Source organism: Aptenodytes forsteri, unplaced genomic scaffold (genome assembly GCF_000699145.1).
Source record: "Aptenodytes forsteri isolate BGI_AS27 unplaced genomic scaffold, ASM69914v1 Scaffold72, whole genome shotgun sequence".
Taxonomy (NCBI): domain Eukaryota; kingdom Metazoa; phylum Chordata; class Aves; order Sphenisciformes; family Spheniscidae; genus Aptenodytes; species Aptenodytes forsteri.
This window is the reverse complement of record NW_008796193.1, coordinates 3,657,954-3,675,111: the sequence shown is the minus strand read 5'-3', so window position 1 is coordinate 3,675,111 and position 17,158 is coordinate 3,657,954.

Sequence of the window (17,158 nt, the reverse complement as noted above, 5' to 3'; positions counted from 1 at the left end):
CAAGTATTATAACAATTATTGGACTAATTTCTTTAGGAAGGACAGGGAGAGGATCACCTACAAAGAAAACATGTTCTGTCACAGTAAAAGCTGTCCTCTATGGGTCATTTATATATTCCTCATGTATAATATACTACTCCTTTCAGAAGAAAAGAAATTGTAAAAGAGTTTTCAGAAAGAAAACTAAAAAGGAAAATCATAGAATATTACATTCTATTTACAGACGGCTTGCAAATACACGAAAAACCAAGCAATTCATTATTCTCTGGCTACTGCTGTATTGCATTTGTGCTTAGTATTGGAAAATCTCAAACTCTTAGCATTAAGGGGCAAGCCACTTCTTCCCCAGCACACAGATGGTGATCTTTCTTAAGCGTACCCAAGAGGTGACATAGCATACAAGGCATAAAGGGAATGGCACAGGACAGATGCCACCAAACAAAATGGTCTGCTCAAAACACAAAACAGGAAGAAAGAAACTAAAATTTTGTGTCTGGAGCAGAATTAGCTTTCACACAGGCTACATGTTTATTGTACAGCTTTTCTGTTACTGTTTATTGCTTAATAGCGAAATTGGTATAACATACTTGAGATAATGATGTTACTAAGATCATGTTCTCAACTGCTTTTATAAAGATAGCATTATTATCATACAGCTAATATTTTGTCTCCCTGCAAATTACTAATTATTTAAATCAAAATTTTCCACATCTGGTGTTTGCTTCCTTCTCAAGTTTGTGATGGAAGTAGGGGAAAACAAGTTATTTCTCCCGTATTAATAAAATGTAAGCCTTTTATTGCAAAACTTTAACATCTCCATATACTGAAGTATGGTTGAACCCTTCCAGGAAACTTATTTCTGAGTCATGGAAATATGTTTACTCCTCCTCTGCAAGTTCACCTAAACGAAATCAAGTTATTTAAGCTTTTGAGTAAATGTGATGTTGTATATGCCAATTATATGATATCTAAATTATCAAAATTGTCTATTTGATAGAATTTCATCTGTATTTTACTTGTTAGTTTACATACATTTTAAATTAAAAAAAAAGTAAACCCAAATTACAGTTGTCTTTCCAGGGAGTCCTGTAGAACAAAGTCTGGGGAACAGATTTCAGCATCACATCATGGGACACTGGTAGTGCCTCATCTGCCATTTCCTTCCAAGGAGGTTCCAAAGGAACTCAAATCAAATGAAAAAGCAGTATTCAGGATATCTCTCAGGATTACAGTGCCTCACTGTGAGTGTACCCTAAGCTTTTACTTACTTTTTGTGTAATTGTACAAAAAGAGGTATATGTACATATTCATTGAAACGTGAAATAATTTAAAGAGCAGAACAACTGTAGGGCTCTCACCCTAAAACTGCAATACAGAATCAAAGATAAAAGTCAGAGATAAAGTGAAGACTGGGCAAAAGATAAAATAAAAATATTTAACTACACAGATGGACAATGAAAATAATTTGAAAGCCATTCATGGCTCAAAAGGAGTTGCACAAACAGCAGTAAATAACAACTACAATTAACATCCATGCACACAAGTTTAGCTGTCTGTATCTAAGGACTACAGTAACACATACGTTCTCTATATTTACTGAATTATTTTTGTAAATAACCTGGTCCTTATTGTCCTTGGTTTTGTTTTTTAGAGACGTCCTCCCTCTAGATCTCACAGATAATCTTTTCCTCTTTTATCTGCTATTGATCTCTCATTACAAAATATATTTGCACCAACACAGAGGAACAAAACCAGAACCCTATTGCAATCTTTCATTGAACGGCATTCAACAACTTGTTTTTCACCAGTTTAAGCCCTTGCACAGTCCACAGCTGCACTGGCCAGAACATGCGTGCCCATGAAGTTAGAAATGCCAGCAATAGGTCCAGCTCCCATGGGGGGGGGGAAGTTCTGCAGCACCTGAAGACGACAGTCAATCAGTTGGATATACAGTGTGCTTAGGATACAGTTCTCTAATAGCACTGATGAAACTGGGGAGGTGCGAGGGGGTGGGGAAGAAAGCAAATCTGGACAAGAAGCAAAAGGAAAAAGGAGGGGAGAGGGGAATTGAAGAATTAACCCGATTAAAATTAATCAAAGAACAACAGTAAGTCATGAAAACTGGTAGTGTTTTCACACCCCACTGGAAAAAGAAAATAAAACAAGGAAAGAGACCAGAGACAAAAAAAGTTATGCAGAGCTAATCCAGAAGCTGGAGCATAAAACACTTCAAAACAAATACTGCATGTCAGAACAATGCTCTTCTCAGTATTCGGGAAAAGACGAAAGGCCTTAACACTGACATCACTTTAAAATTGTTCACCACGACCAGCAGAGTAGTTATGAAAACGTGGGCAAAATAAGAAGTGAGCCAACAGCTCAGATGAACTCTTCAGAAGACCAAAGGACGAAGAGCACTTGGTCCCCACTGCAAGCGTATGAGACATTTATTAATTTTAAGCTGACAGAGATATGTCAGCATTATGCCAGAAAAAACTGCATTAGCACTGGAAGAAAACCTGCTGCCAATGGATAAATGGGTGAAGCTCTGTGCTTACCACAGGAATTTTATAACCACTAAAGGCACACGCAAACTAAATGTATGGGTGAATATCAAATTGAAGATATCTAATTTGTATCGGCATCATGGAAATTCAACAACATTGTAATAAAAACAGCGGTATTTCAATCCCATCCTCTTTCTTTGGTCCTGTCCATTGGCAATTTACCCCAATCTAAGGCAAAGCTTTAAAGAAGATCTGAATTAAAAAATGCCATGAAATTCCCTATTTACAGAGGAAAATCAACAGTCATTGTCTGTTGGAAACCAGGAGCAGCACCAGTTCATGAGTTAATACATTGCACCTCTTACATCAGCACAGACTTTGACTTCACTATAAGTAAAATGAGAAAACTGCTGCTCCATTGTCAGGATAGTAACAGAAACTATAACAGTACTATGAACCGCCCCTTTTCCACACTGATCTATGGTGTACACTTAAACTTGAGTCTCTGTACGTTTTAAGTTTATTTTCATGCATGAGGAGCAACAGTTTAACAGTTCATGTCTAATTCATTCAGGTTTTTTATCCAATATTATATCCGATAAGACACATTATATTATCTTTACTGAAATGAATCCTAACATTTAATTACAATTGAGTGTGAAATTCTTCAATTTCACTATTTTTTTTTTAATCTATAAAAGTGAAAAACAAGTCATGCCTTAAAGTCTCTCTTACAGCAGTTACTCTAACTGTTCAGCCTTTCAGAAATTTCAGAAGCCATTGCATACCTGTACTGCATTGGGAAAATTTAATATAGTGTAAGATATGCAGATAAAATATGAATTCCAGCCATGTAACAAAAATGCCGTTGACAACATGTATATTATGCAATTATGACTGTCATTTTATTACTGTTATTAATTTATTAGTATAATTGCAATTTTTTTCAATGTCATAATGTGATAATAAAGGACTTGTCATTACTACGTTAACCTCGGAACATCTCTGACCTCAGGGGAGGTAGCTGTACGCTTTCAGTCCAAAATGAGCTGTCAGTTACCACAACGAGATTTTGATGACTACATTATCTTGTAATTAAATGTCTCAACAAACTTCTCCTTTTGATTGACAGGTAGTTAAGACTATCTTTGACCACAGGGCAGTTTCTTTATTTTTCAAGAATAATTTTTCAGCAGCGAAGAAGAAAGGCAAGAGTTTAAAAATTAAAGTGTTTTGAACTATATATTAATCTATATTTGGTACTTATAAGATAGTGAAAATCCTGCCGAATTGCATTATTCTCTGCCCAAGCTACTGCATTTAAGTGACAACTTTGATTGATTAAAGGAGTTTATGCTGTTCTTTATTAGCATTTAGGTCTTTAAAGAAATAAATTGTTTTGATTTTACATTTTTTCTCCTTTCAAGTTCATTTTTTTGTCAGATAATAAAAATGCTTAAAATCAATACTGATAACTACAACAAGATCCCACTGGTAAGAACATTTAAGGAGATATTCATAAGGGTCCATTTCTGATGGTTTGGACCATCTAGCAGAAGACTCTCAGAACTCAACAGAAACTCTGTTTATAACAGGTTTAAAAGAACAAGTAACATAAATTATCATTTATCTGATCACACATCACCTTAAACATGACTTTTTGACATGGCAGATCCTCAGCGAAACTGAGGCTGGAGGGGCATCAGTGCCAAAAAGATCCCAGAAAGATACTAAGATGAGAAGTGCACAAGACAGAGCAGCAACCCTAGTCTCTTCACCAAAGATAAGCTTTTCCTGAAGCCAGGAAGGTGGAACCGCCTTTCGCAGACAATCCTCCATAAAAGCATCCTTTTATTGGATGTTTTGTATTGGATATTGGTTGTCACAAATATTCACGACCGCTGTTGTCATCTACAGCTTTGCCCTCCCATAGAATCGTGCAATAGGACAGACCAATCTAACTTGATCCTTCTCTGCCCTGGCAACCTTTGCTGTAGCTCAGGAGGACAAAGGAAGCAAAGTGAGGATTATAGGTGGCCACATCCACTTTTACCTTCCTTTGAATGGGATCTTATTCCCAACCAGTCTAAGTTTTAAAGATCAACAATAACAAAGGATGAACAACATCCTTTCCAAAAACAAATTTGACAAGAATAATACAATCCTCATACATCAAATCAAATTTCAATAAAACGTCAAGTCCTTTGAAATGCAGAAAATTGTATCAATAGTGAAATCTAATGGTAATAAAATAAAACAAGGGCTTTCCACAGCAAGTTAAAGGTCACACAGATTTGGTACACCTGAAGCAGGTCTTAAACACAACTTGTAGCCACAAAATTTCTTTCCCATTTGTGCTACAATTAATATCAAATTATTCAATGGGACTGGGCAGCATTTAAGAAGTCTTCAGTAGTAATACGTAATTGCCACTTAAACTGTAAACTGTAAAGCCTGTGGTTTAATCTTTCAGGAAGAATCCAATGAGTCAGAAGTTGAGACAATAACATATGGTCAGAAGCACAAACAGAAGGTTGCACTTATCTGCTGATACACTTTTGGTTTCAGTATTTCCTAATTTCCCCCTATGGGTATACTGTCGCAATCCAAATCTTAAAGACTTATGTTAGCAATGTTCAGAGTTTTTTCATAGATTTCACAGTATACGGTGTTTTATAAAAGTTCTCAACTCTAAGAGTCATGTATATGTATGGGAATCAACTTTCATTTGAAGAAAAAAAAAGAAAAAACAGAAGGCTGAAAGCAAATAAAATCTAACCTTGGTTTTTATGACATGTATGCATTTTGAAAATTTTGTTAATTTATTTGCCAATACCCCATTCTTTTTAACCTCCCTTTCTCTCACATTTCCTCATTTTAGCAACACATCTTCCTACAGACTGTTGGACCAAACCCCAAGAGTTGTATTCAGATAATGAGGGCATTTAATAAATGGCACAGTGAAAAGTTAGAAAAAAATCTGAAACTAGAAAAATGTTACCCAACATGTTACAGTCATTTATGCAGAGTAAGCTTCTGAATTTTTGTACTGTATATGTAATTCCTCTGAACTGTTCAAGATAATGATAATGGCTACACTCACTTGTGTTTTTGGGTTGAATTTCATTTGCCATCAGGACAACTAGATTTCTTGAAATGTGTTCCATACTTCCAAATTTATATTTTAAAGTGTTTTAACTTTACAAATACCTATTCTTGCAGAAATGATATTAAATAGCTGTGCTTGCACAAGGAAAACTGTTACTTATCAAATACCATAGCTACAATTGTTTTGCTATTAATTACATACCAACATGGTAGCTGAGAGCTCAGTGTAAAAAGTGAAAAGCCTTAACAAAAGAAAATGAGAGAAGAGTACGCTGACAAGTAAAAGAGGAACTTCCCAAGTTCATAACACATGAGGATGAAATGACACAAGATAGAAAAATAACAGAACTCAGAATTAGACTGGAGCAATAAGAACATTAAAGGGTTATTTTTACCTGGACAGTAAAGCAAATGCAATGTATCTATCAGTATACTGTCTAATTTTATGGTTGGGATAAAGTTGAGATGTCTTGTGCTGTATTTTGTTCAACCACTGAAACAACAAAAGTGAAATTATATGAACAATTCTGCAATAAATTCATTAAAGAAAGAAATAAGTTTACTATTTCTTTTGAAAGTTATTTCACTTCAATTTTAGAAAACTAAAATTTATTTCTCTAAAATAAAATTTATTTTACTTTAGTTTTAGAACATGGAAATTGGGAACCTAAAAGCTACCTTTACATATGTGAATATGATAGGAATTCAGAACAGGAAGTCACAAACCTTATTTCAAACTACTTATGCTAAAATACTGAAAAACATTATTGCTCTTCCTTACAAGTAGGCAAAATGAAGCCTGTAGAGTTTAAGTAGCCCGTACCATTTCATACAAGATTTACACAGCAGATCCAGATATAGCAATGTACACTATAATTAATAGACAACACCTGAGTTCCAAGGTATTACAGGCTATTGTCAGTTGAAGTTCAGGGTACTGTCACCACACTTTTTTTAATGAGTCCGTTGTTGTGTCAAAAATTAAAGTCTTAAAACTCTTTAGCAATGAAATTACTAGTTCCTACGAAAATCAGTCACCAAACAAGTTGTGGGAATGCTTAGTATCACAGACATTATGGGGCTTAACATTCTCCCTAAATTTCAAAATTCTGGCCCCAAGACTTAGTTCAGCCAGTCCATATTTGACAGTACATTTACACTGTTGCTAAATACATCAGCTTTTTCATTTCTATTAAGAAACAAGGAAGCTTGCTATAAAAATAATAATAATACAAAAAAAGATCCCAATATAAAGTATTTTGTTTATAAATTGTAAAGTGTATATATACACACATACATACATATTTATCTATATAAAAATAAAGCTATTGATTCTAGACCAGCTACAGGTCAATCTGAACCTCCTGATACAGGCTATACTAAAACTGCAGCAGGTAACCTGTGTGGAACAACTCAGACTTCAGAAGTCATTTTAAAATAGATTTTCTGAAAGGTAACATTTTAATTTAAATTTTACGTAAGGATTCTTCACTGTGTACATATTCTAAATATCAAACTGAAATTAAAAATATTGAAAATATCTAGGATAACGTGCCTCAAATTACATTACAAAATGAAGTTTTTAAGAGTATTTAATTTTGAAATGACATTTTAAGATACTATTAAATCAAAATGTATTTTAAAGCCCCTTAAACTTGCAGCAAAGTCTAAATCCCAGTGTTACATTGCTTGCTTATATAAAAGGCTAAGAGATAAAATACATAGCTACAACATAAGATTCTTTATTCTGCCCCCCCGGTGATCTCAAGCTGACCTTTGCAGATCATATTCTCTGGAATACTGCTGGAATATTTGCAAAGCCAAATATCTCATTTAGTTTCTCTATACCCTACTGTGCGGGTTTGAAGTGCTCTGTAACAGGATTACTTCCAGCCTTCAAAATATTTTTAGTGAAGAAGATTCTGCATTGTTTACAGTGTGGCATGTTTGTATTTCTCCTGTGACTGGGAAGAACAGTGTATTGAGGAAATTTGCCTTTGAATATTGAGACCAAGTACTGTCACTGCAGTCTCACAGATACTCTCAATCAAAGAGCTACTGATGCTTTCAGTGATTGCTACTGATTAGTTCAAGTTAGTGAAAATGATTTTATCATAAATGCATTTCAATGTAGCCAGCATGCAAGGGACAGGATTTTCATATGAAAAAGAATGGGAGCTTTGTTCCCCATTATAGCTGCGATACACTAAATTCAGATGTTCGGATTTGTACTTATTTCCATGAAGTCTGAGAACAGCGTTTCCTCTCAGTTATTCAAGACCGTATCAGTCAACAGGCATGATACTATGAGCTGCCTCCGTCTAGAATATGTTTCCTTCATTTAGGAGAGTGCAGTAATTCATCAGTGATTTAACCTATAGACATCTGAAGGTTGGAGAGCACCTCAGAGGGGCTGTTGACCTTCAGCAACTGAAAGAATTGAAGCTCCAGCCTTAGTCAATATATATTTATCTTTCTGTTGGGACTATTACAACTGTTCAAGTAATGCTGACCTTGAAACTTCTGCACACGATGCACTAGAATAATGATCCCTGAAGGAAGAGTATAAAAAAACTAAATAGGATATCTAAATCCAAAATGCACATAAAGATAAAAGAAAGCATTTCAAAATGCAAAGTCACTTAAGAAGAGGTAATATTATTGAGGCTTCTATTAATTATAATTTGAATAACATTGCTAAATACCATAATTACACATTTCTAAATATTTTAATGATAGGATATAATTTATGTCAAAGACCTTGTTTGTTTCATTGTGAAATCTTTGCCTATTTGTAATTAATTTAATGTCTGACTGACAGCCTTGTAAATTGAAATAATCTACATCTTGAGCTTGCTCTGCACAACTGCAAGAGCACAAAGTCTTTACCCTGTTCCTTGTGCTTTTTTAACTTTGCTGCAGACAGAAAATTGCAAGAAATAAAATGGTCGGTTTCATGTAATGTCACAGTTACTTGTTCCCTCACATTCAATGCAGGCTTTTCACTCAAACTTTAGATTCAAGCAGCAGCCAGGACCAATTCCATTAATTAAAAATATTATGGTATTAGAGGTACTGATAAAGTGAGTATCTCCCCCACTATAAAACAGTCCTCTCGCAGCACCAATCTTGCATACATTTTCCCTGGACCTGCTGGGCACTGCTGTTTGGCAGCTAGGCTATAGCTGCCTATCCAGGGACTACAGCAAGGTAAGGAAAGGAAAGACAGCCTCCCTGGGTCCTCTCCTTTTCTAGTACCTAATATCTGACAGAGACAGTTGCAAAGTCTTTTCCAAGTAAAACCCATTCTTGGAGACAATTTCTCAGAACAGAAAACAAGAACTCTGTTTGGAGGTGGCTGGAATAAAGACTAAAATCTTCAGAAGTAAGCTACCATGAAGACAAAGACCCAGTTTTGGGCATGGAACATACTGACTTAGTTTCGTATCAATTCTTAAAACAACCACGCTCTGTGTGTAAGATTATACAAAAAAAAAAAATCCCCAAAAGAAAAATATACCCCAAGTCTTTAAAGTTGGCTATTTGACTTCTCTTCAGGCCACCTTTGACTCCTCTTCCCAACATCAACGCAAAACTCCTTCAAATTCAAGTTGCAGTTTGCATAACGCTTTTTAATACATACTGTCCATAAATGACCTACCTCAGCTATTTACAGGCTTTAAAGTATTACTGTTGAAAAATTCACAGCAAGGATAGTTTGTTAGATTTTTATATCCACTATGCTCATCACTCAGTCTCCTCCATTCTCTTTTCTGGAGAGCACAGAGCATTACCGCAACGCCAATCTTGGCAGCAGAGACATCAGTGTACAAGGAAGACCCAAAAACACTATTATCAAGCAATTTGTTTGTTTGCTTAGTGGCACAGAGTCATTCTCATGCCCTCCCTTTGGATTTTTCCTCTCACTTCAAAAGACTCGATAACTACTTGAAGAAAACCATCTCGCTTGTACACTTGTTAACAGAGTAGCTTGTTCTCTAGTGCAAATGTGACTTGAGTCAGCTACTAAATGCATAAAATAAACATGTCTACATCTTCTAAATGATTTTCCAACCTCACCACAGATTTCATAACTGTCAGATTTCTAGCTGTCTAGAATTTTCTATTTTCTAAAAGACTTACAAAAATTACTTCACCTAAACATCTTTCCTGTACTGCCAACACATTCTGAAAGAAAATTCTGAAAATCTCCACATATTTAATGAAATTGGGTATGAAACTGAAGCAGCCTTATACTAGCCACAGTATAAAACTAGAAGTTGATATTCTGTTGTACCAATGGAAAACACAGAAATTAAGAACATGTACAGAAGATTTTTCCATTGCTGAGCAGAAATACTACACCCAAATGAGCCCCTTGAGACCTACAGATACTGTAATTTTGTGTCCTTTTACCTCAGAAAGTTACAAAAAAAGAAAAAAATTAAGATAAAACCCTGAGATCACACTGCACATACATGTACACCACCTACAGAGCAAAACAAAAATGTGATTAGCAGTCTAGAAAATCCTGAATACATGAAGCCTGAATCAATAGAATTAGCATTATTTCTTCTACGTAAAATCATGCTCTAACTCCTGCTCTAATTCAGAATTTGGGATAAGATTTTTTTTTAATAAGCTCCCAACACTTGCAGCTGCCGGGATGCAACACGGGTAAAAAAGAGCTATAAAGTAGCAATTCTAAGTCTTTTTGTAGCCAAGTCCAACTTGTGAAAAGTATTTTTGGTTGAATGAAACTTGCAGCACAACCAGTGAACTCTTCTTTAATTGAAGATCACCCACCAAAAACCTATTTAAACACTGTGGTGGGATGCCTGAAATAGGAATAGAGGCTCGCCTCGGAAAGGCTGGGAGGGCTGGACATCATGCATGCATTTGGGGAAGTATGTTGAAGACTCTGCAGTAGGGAGGAATAAGATCTTTGTAACAAAGGGAAATGTCTCTTTTCACTTTATATATCACTTGAGCCATATAGCATTGCTCTGGCAAAAATCACGAAAGGTCTGCTGTTTTATTAGTCTCATTAGAGGTGATATTCATCTATTACAAGGAGGTTAAATACCTACAAGGGAGAATGAGCAGTGTTAACAGCTCCACCGCCCACCTTCCTCTGGCAGGTACCCCGCTGCCTGTCCAAAGTCCTTTAGCTGGCGCTTGCCTGCGGGGCAGAACAGAGACCTGCTCCCTCAGTCCTCAAACCACGCACACTGATCAGGAAGCAAGGGCGTACAGCCTCTCAGCACACCCCAGCTGCCGATCAGGGTCCTCCTACAGCAGGCCCTGGGACGTCAATGGACCTTCAGCTCTAGGACCACATTGCTTATGCCAGAAACAACAAAGTTATCGTTTCTTCACATTTACTGAATACTTAACACACACATGGACATTAAGGAACAGCGATTGCCAAAATTCTGTTGAGGATGGTAGCACCACTATGGACACAGGCAACACCCACAGAGAGCATCTAACAGCAATTACACAAAAGAATTTCTGTTCAGTGCATTTTATTTGGACTCAGGGGAGTCAGTACCATTTCATTTTGCCTGGTATTATCCAAGATGCTGTTGTGTCTCAGATTTATTTATGCACTTCCCATTGGAATACAGGATTCTGTACGAAAATCTAATCCCTCTACGCAAGTATCTCTTTTCCTAAGGCAGTTAATAAAAGGCTACCTTGAAAGAAGGAAAAAGGTAAAAACTGTACCTATACAATGCAATCCTATGTGGTGCACAGGGTTTTATTTTATCCATATATTGCATAATAAAATGAAGTTTCACAACATTTACTGCTATATTAACTCTCTTCCATGATGTCCACTAGGCTGCAATAGGAATTTTTTTTTTAAAGAGAAACCTGCTGATTTTGGAAAAATGAGGCTCAGCTGGGGACACAAGAACTTCTTCAGCTTCTGATAACTAGTTCAGTATCAAACCTGTTTAGTGAATTAGTCACTCATGTCTGAAGATTGTTTGGTACAATGAGGGTAAAGAGCTTTGGACACCTTCTGCCCAACAGCATAATCATAAATTTTGCCTCCAGGAGATCACACAGCTCTGAAATCCAGAGAAAGATACACACAGGCACTGCTTTATAGAAGGATATCCTCCCAGACAGCTTGGGGAGACCTACTTCAAAGTCACCTTTTTCTGACAAAGAATTAATATTAGACTGACTTAGCAGTATGCCACAGAGATCAGCAGACCTGGATGCACAAGGAGACCAAATTTGACAGATTCTGTCCAGCTTTTTCAAAATTTACATGAACAGAACCAGTGCTAACCTAGCACTGTTGCAGGCAGTCTCAGACGAGAAACCAGTAAGAGAACAGCTCTTAGAGCATTATAGGCATCATACAATGATGTATGAATTAAGCTTTTTCTTCCAGATAAGGAAGTCACTGCCACTCAGGCTATGGAAAGAATTCTTGAATATTTGTCTTCTCTGAAGAGATAAAAATAATTTCCTGATGCCACCTTTGGAAAATATCAAACTAACTTCCCAAAAATCATTCAGCACATTCTCAAAAGATGACCAGTGTTGGCTAAGCCAGGTCATAAGTGCTTTGTTTTTTCCCCAAACGTGTGTTCTAATTATCGTACATTCTATACATAATTTAAATCAGAAAGTGAACAATAACTAAGCTCTCAAAAATTGTGAGTAACAATCTTATTTAGCCTGCAGAATATCTCAGTTTTGTCCTGTACTTTATTTTAGCTTGGGTAGCAGAGGAAGATAATAAAGTTTAATGGGTACTACTACTTAATTGCTCAAAATTCAAGGTCACTGAGACATTAGAGGCCAGGAAAAAAACACTGCTGATTGAAGAAACAAGTACATAAACAATTTATTTTAATTGTATTTTTTCTATTACATATGTGGTTATAGTAGAACTTTATGCAAAATGTTGACTCAGAAGAGCTAAATATAATCAAAAGCTATATTATATTCAGCCAGCATAACATATATTGATACTATTCACAGAATGCCTCAAGCCTTGCTAATTTGATAATGTTATACTCTCTATATATTTTTAAGCTAGTGGTATAGAAAGGTGGTATAGATGGGATAGCTATAGGTGGGATAGGGAGTTACACTTCACCCATTTTAATTTCTCAAGGAAAACAATTTAACCTGTATCAACATATAAACTATGTTACGCTAAATTTATGAACAGAAATAAGGTGACAATGAAGATTAATCACCACATACAGGCCTGTCAAATTGCTCTAACTCTATGATATGACCAATTTATTATGTAGAAATGGCTACAACATATGAAATGTACAGGGTTAGACACAAAATGTTGCTCAGTCAGCAAGTCTTTGTCAGCATTCAAAGACATTTCTTTAACCAAACAACAAAGCAAGCAGTAATACAGAATTTTAGCTATCACGGACCTTTTCATGATACATAACACAAGAATTACTTTAAGTTTGGTTGCTAAGGGTTTCATTATTTCTGATGAGCTCTAGGATCAACTGTGGATGGCAATGACCACTCATACATAATCTGTTTCCACCTTTGGACTGGTTCCAGAGGGCTGGTCCTGAAAGACAGCCCTCCTGCCCTCTCTTCCAAGCTGGACAGAATGGACACTGAAGCCAATTCTCCTGAAGCACACCAACATCAACAGACATGGTTTCCCTAAACACATTACATGTAGCTCAGAACTCTGTGGAAGACTAGCTTCATTAAAAAAATATCATGCAGTTATATAACTAGTGTATGAAAACGGTCATATTCCCCAAATTTGGCATTTGCCCAATTACTAAGAGCTTTACTTTCCAACCTTAATATTATGTTACTGGAGATAATTTTTTTAATTGGGGAAGATGGAATATTATCTCTGTTGAACTCCAAATGGCTCTGGAACATAATGTTTTAAACAAACTTCCAACCAACATTGTACAGATGGTACATAGCCTCTCCACCTTTATTACAACAAATAAAAATGATGTACAGTATACCGAGGAGTTATTCAGCAAGCAATTTCCAGGGATCACCTTTACTGCAAGGTACTGACAGATATCTAGAAGTCTTTATATTATGTCAGAGGTTTACTCAAAAGCAACATGGTAGATACAACTCACAATTGTTATGGAAGGGATCAGGCTGTAAATAGATGTATGTTAGCTCTGCACACAGCACGTCAAGGAAAAAAGCCTGTGACCGTACTTCCTATAAAGGATTTTGATGCTGCTAAAATTGGTACCACTACCATCATATCAAGCTAACATAAAAATTCAATTTTTGATAGGCACCAAAGGAAAAAAAAAAAAAAAAGAGAAGACCTGTGACATATATCATCCTTCCCTCCCAGTGCCTAGATTACATGGAAATTGTTCCTATTTACTTTCACTATTAGTTATGCACACTTACGAAGCTACAGATATAAAATGTCAGGTACGTCACAAACTATTCAGTGGTGGTCTCCTCTCAATTCCCCTGGCATCTCCCACTCTGCATTCTCCTCCCATAAGCCCAGTAAACCCCTCCTTTTTATATTCTTCAGTTGTATGTCCCCCCACACTTTCATCACTTTGAAGCCTCCTATTCTCCTCCACTTAAGGGTTTAATGGTGAGGATGTACTATAATCAAACCAGTAATGACCTATAAGCAGACGTGTCAAATTGAAAAATAAAACTTTTTTTTAATTAATAAAATTATTTTCTTATTATATCCTCAGCAGTGTACAGGAACAGCAGGAGACATCTATCTTTAACAAAACTCTGAGTTTCTCAGTTACAACAATGACCAGAGGATACGTTAAGAGTACTGTACAAAACTCTAGGGAATCTAATTTTTGGAGCAGAAACAGGCTCTGTATCTCACCAATCAATCTCTATAGCTGTTTTACTTCAAAAACATTTTGAAAATAGCCAAAACAGGGTGGACTTTTCTCCTTCAAAATACATGTATTTTTTAAACTGTTTTTGTAGGCAGATGGAAAAAATTATCTTCTGTAGGCTCCAGTAGAGAGTTAAAAAGTCAAGGTTATACTGACACATCACGGTAGAAGAACACTCGTATTGGGAAATATTAATTGGCTTTTTCATAAACTATAATGCCTGGTTTTGGCATACACAATATGCCTCTCCTCAAGAAAGAAACAGGAAAAAAAAAGCAGTACTTCAGCTAAAGACAGTGTTCAAGAAACATACAGAACTGGCATCCACAATTAATCTACGTGTTTTTACTTTATGTATGTTCACAAACAAGACTACAGTATTTCATTCTTGGTTGCTTTACAGAGAAACATTTCAGGAGGGGAGAGGACAGGGAATAAAAAGAAAATATATGTTTGCAAATGCCCCTTTCAGTGCCTCCTGGGAATCATGGGGCAGCCTCTGAAAAGGCACCCAAGTGCCATGATTTCGCCTCAGTAAAGAGAAGCTACATCATGCCAGCAGCACATCCAGAGTTCACACCACCACAGGTATTTTAAGCCAAGAGACTCCAGCTCCAAGGAGAACACCATGATTTTGCAGGAAGGCTACAAAAACTCAAAAACAGTTTTTCAGTGGTTTTGTTTTTCTAAGTAAATTTGTTCTCCACAGAAAAAGCAGGAGGTTGTCACAAGAAGCACATTCATGTATTTAAATCCTAAATATTCCAGTAAAAAAGTTATGGATTCCTGACACTTCATGCTAGAGAAGAGATCCTTCAGCCCACGAGGACCAGCAACTTCTTCAAGTAATGTAATATATGCAACGATAAACATGTAATGTATGTCACTCTCCCAAATATAACATATCATACATAACATATAGAACAAATAAAACAAAATAAGCAGTTTTTTGGGCATAAATACATCTAAATTTTGTTAAGTGGGTGCAAAATGTCATGCTGAACAGACACAAGTCTGTTTCTCGAATGCACACAAGAAAAACACACATGCAAACTTTGATAACAGAAAACCAGCAATGTTTGTACTGTAAGAAAAAAATACAGAAAGGTTTAATCGCTCTTTCTTCAGCTTTATCATATCCACACTTTCAAAAGTTTAGACAAGTATTTCTTTCAGCTAATCCTCTACTAGTCAGCCATTTGTTAAAAATATTAGCAAAGCACAAAGGATGACAGCTGGCACACCAAGACTGATTTTGCAAACTACACTGGAGACTGCTCTTCAGGATGTGAGGCGAGCCAATGCAGCTTGTGCCTTTCACGGTCCCACACTGGGGCCCCACGTAGCCGGCATGTCACTAACACCCCATGTTCTAACACCCATGCATGGCCCAACGCTTCAAACAGAACACTTGTCAAAGTTTCCCCAAAGACAGCTGCCCCTTTATACGGCTTCACACAGAACTGGTGCATTTTCTGCCATTATCAGGGTTGGTAAAAATCCATCTAAAAGCCCATGAGATCTGGCATTCTGCATGAACCCTTAGGACCAAGATTTACTAGTGTCAGGTAAGCTTATGATTTAGTCTTTTCATTTTGCTCTCTCAGGAATCAAGAAGTAGGAAAAACAATTCATTAAGATGTTCTCCGGGATCCAGCATTCTCGGGAACAACCATCCACTTTAAAGCACGAACCTGGAGGATGTCCACACTGTCCACTTTACCAGTTATGACTAGTTCAACCAGTGTGAATCCCTGTCAGAGCCAGCTTTATGCTCCTGAGCCCATGGTTTTTTCCTCACATACAAGATATGAAACAGCAGACAGTCAAGTCTTCTCTGACATCATTTTCTGCTCTGGCATCGTGAGATCAATTTCCCTAACTGCCTTGCTGCCTTCTGCCTCCAGAAAATGCAGACTTCTGCTGCTCAGAAGAGGCAACAACTACATAGTTTTGAGTCAGAAATTATTTTTTTAAGCAAAGGCAAGGCTTTACCTATTGTTTTGGTTTTCTGTGTGGGTTTTGGGGTTGCATTTTTTTTGCTGTGGGTTTTTTTTTTTTATTACCTCCTTTATCCAATGCACAAAGTTCTGCAATGTGTAGAAAGTTATAAGCAGTTATGTTTCTCGCTTAAATAATAAAAATACAGTAGCAATGCGGAAACCTGTTCCCAGAACAGCACCTTTCATTTTTTTCTGCACCTTTCTCATTTTTTTTCCTTTAAAAATATGGTGTTCAATATAAAAACACATCACTGAGAAAGAAGAGCAAGAAAATGAGAAGTAGGGATGTGAGAACAGTATGGCTCCACATCCATTTGCTTACAAAAAGTTTCAACTCTATGACTACCTTGATTCAAAAATGGAAACAGCAGCTGGTAAGCTACCAGAAAATATTTTTCCCCAGTCATTTTTATCTTTTTACAAACAAAGGATCCAAGCAGAACCCTTTGATCCTGCCTGATGTAAGAAACAGGGATAAAATGGTTTTAAACTAGTATTTCTAAGATTCTACTTGTACCACCTTCCCTAATTTTATGGCATTTAAATGCAGAGAGGAAACTGCACCCATCCCATAAGCATTCTTACAACATATGTTTTCTTTCTTCCTAATAGATGATATATCTATTAATGGTTTTCGCCACAATTAGAAATGCTGTATTAAGAG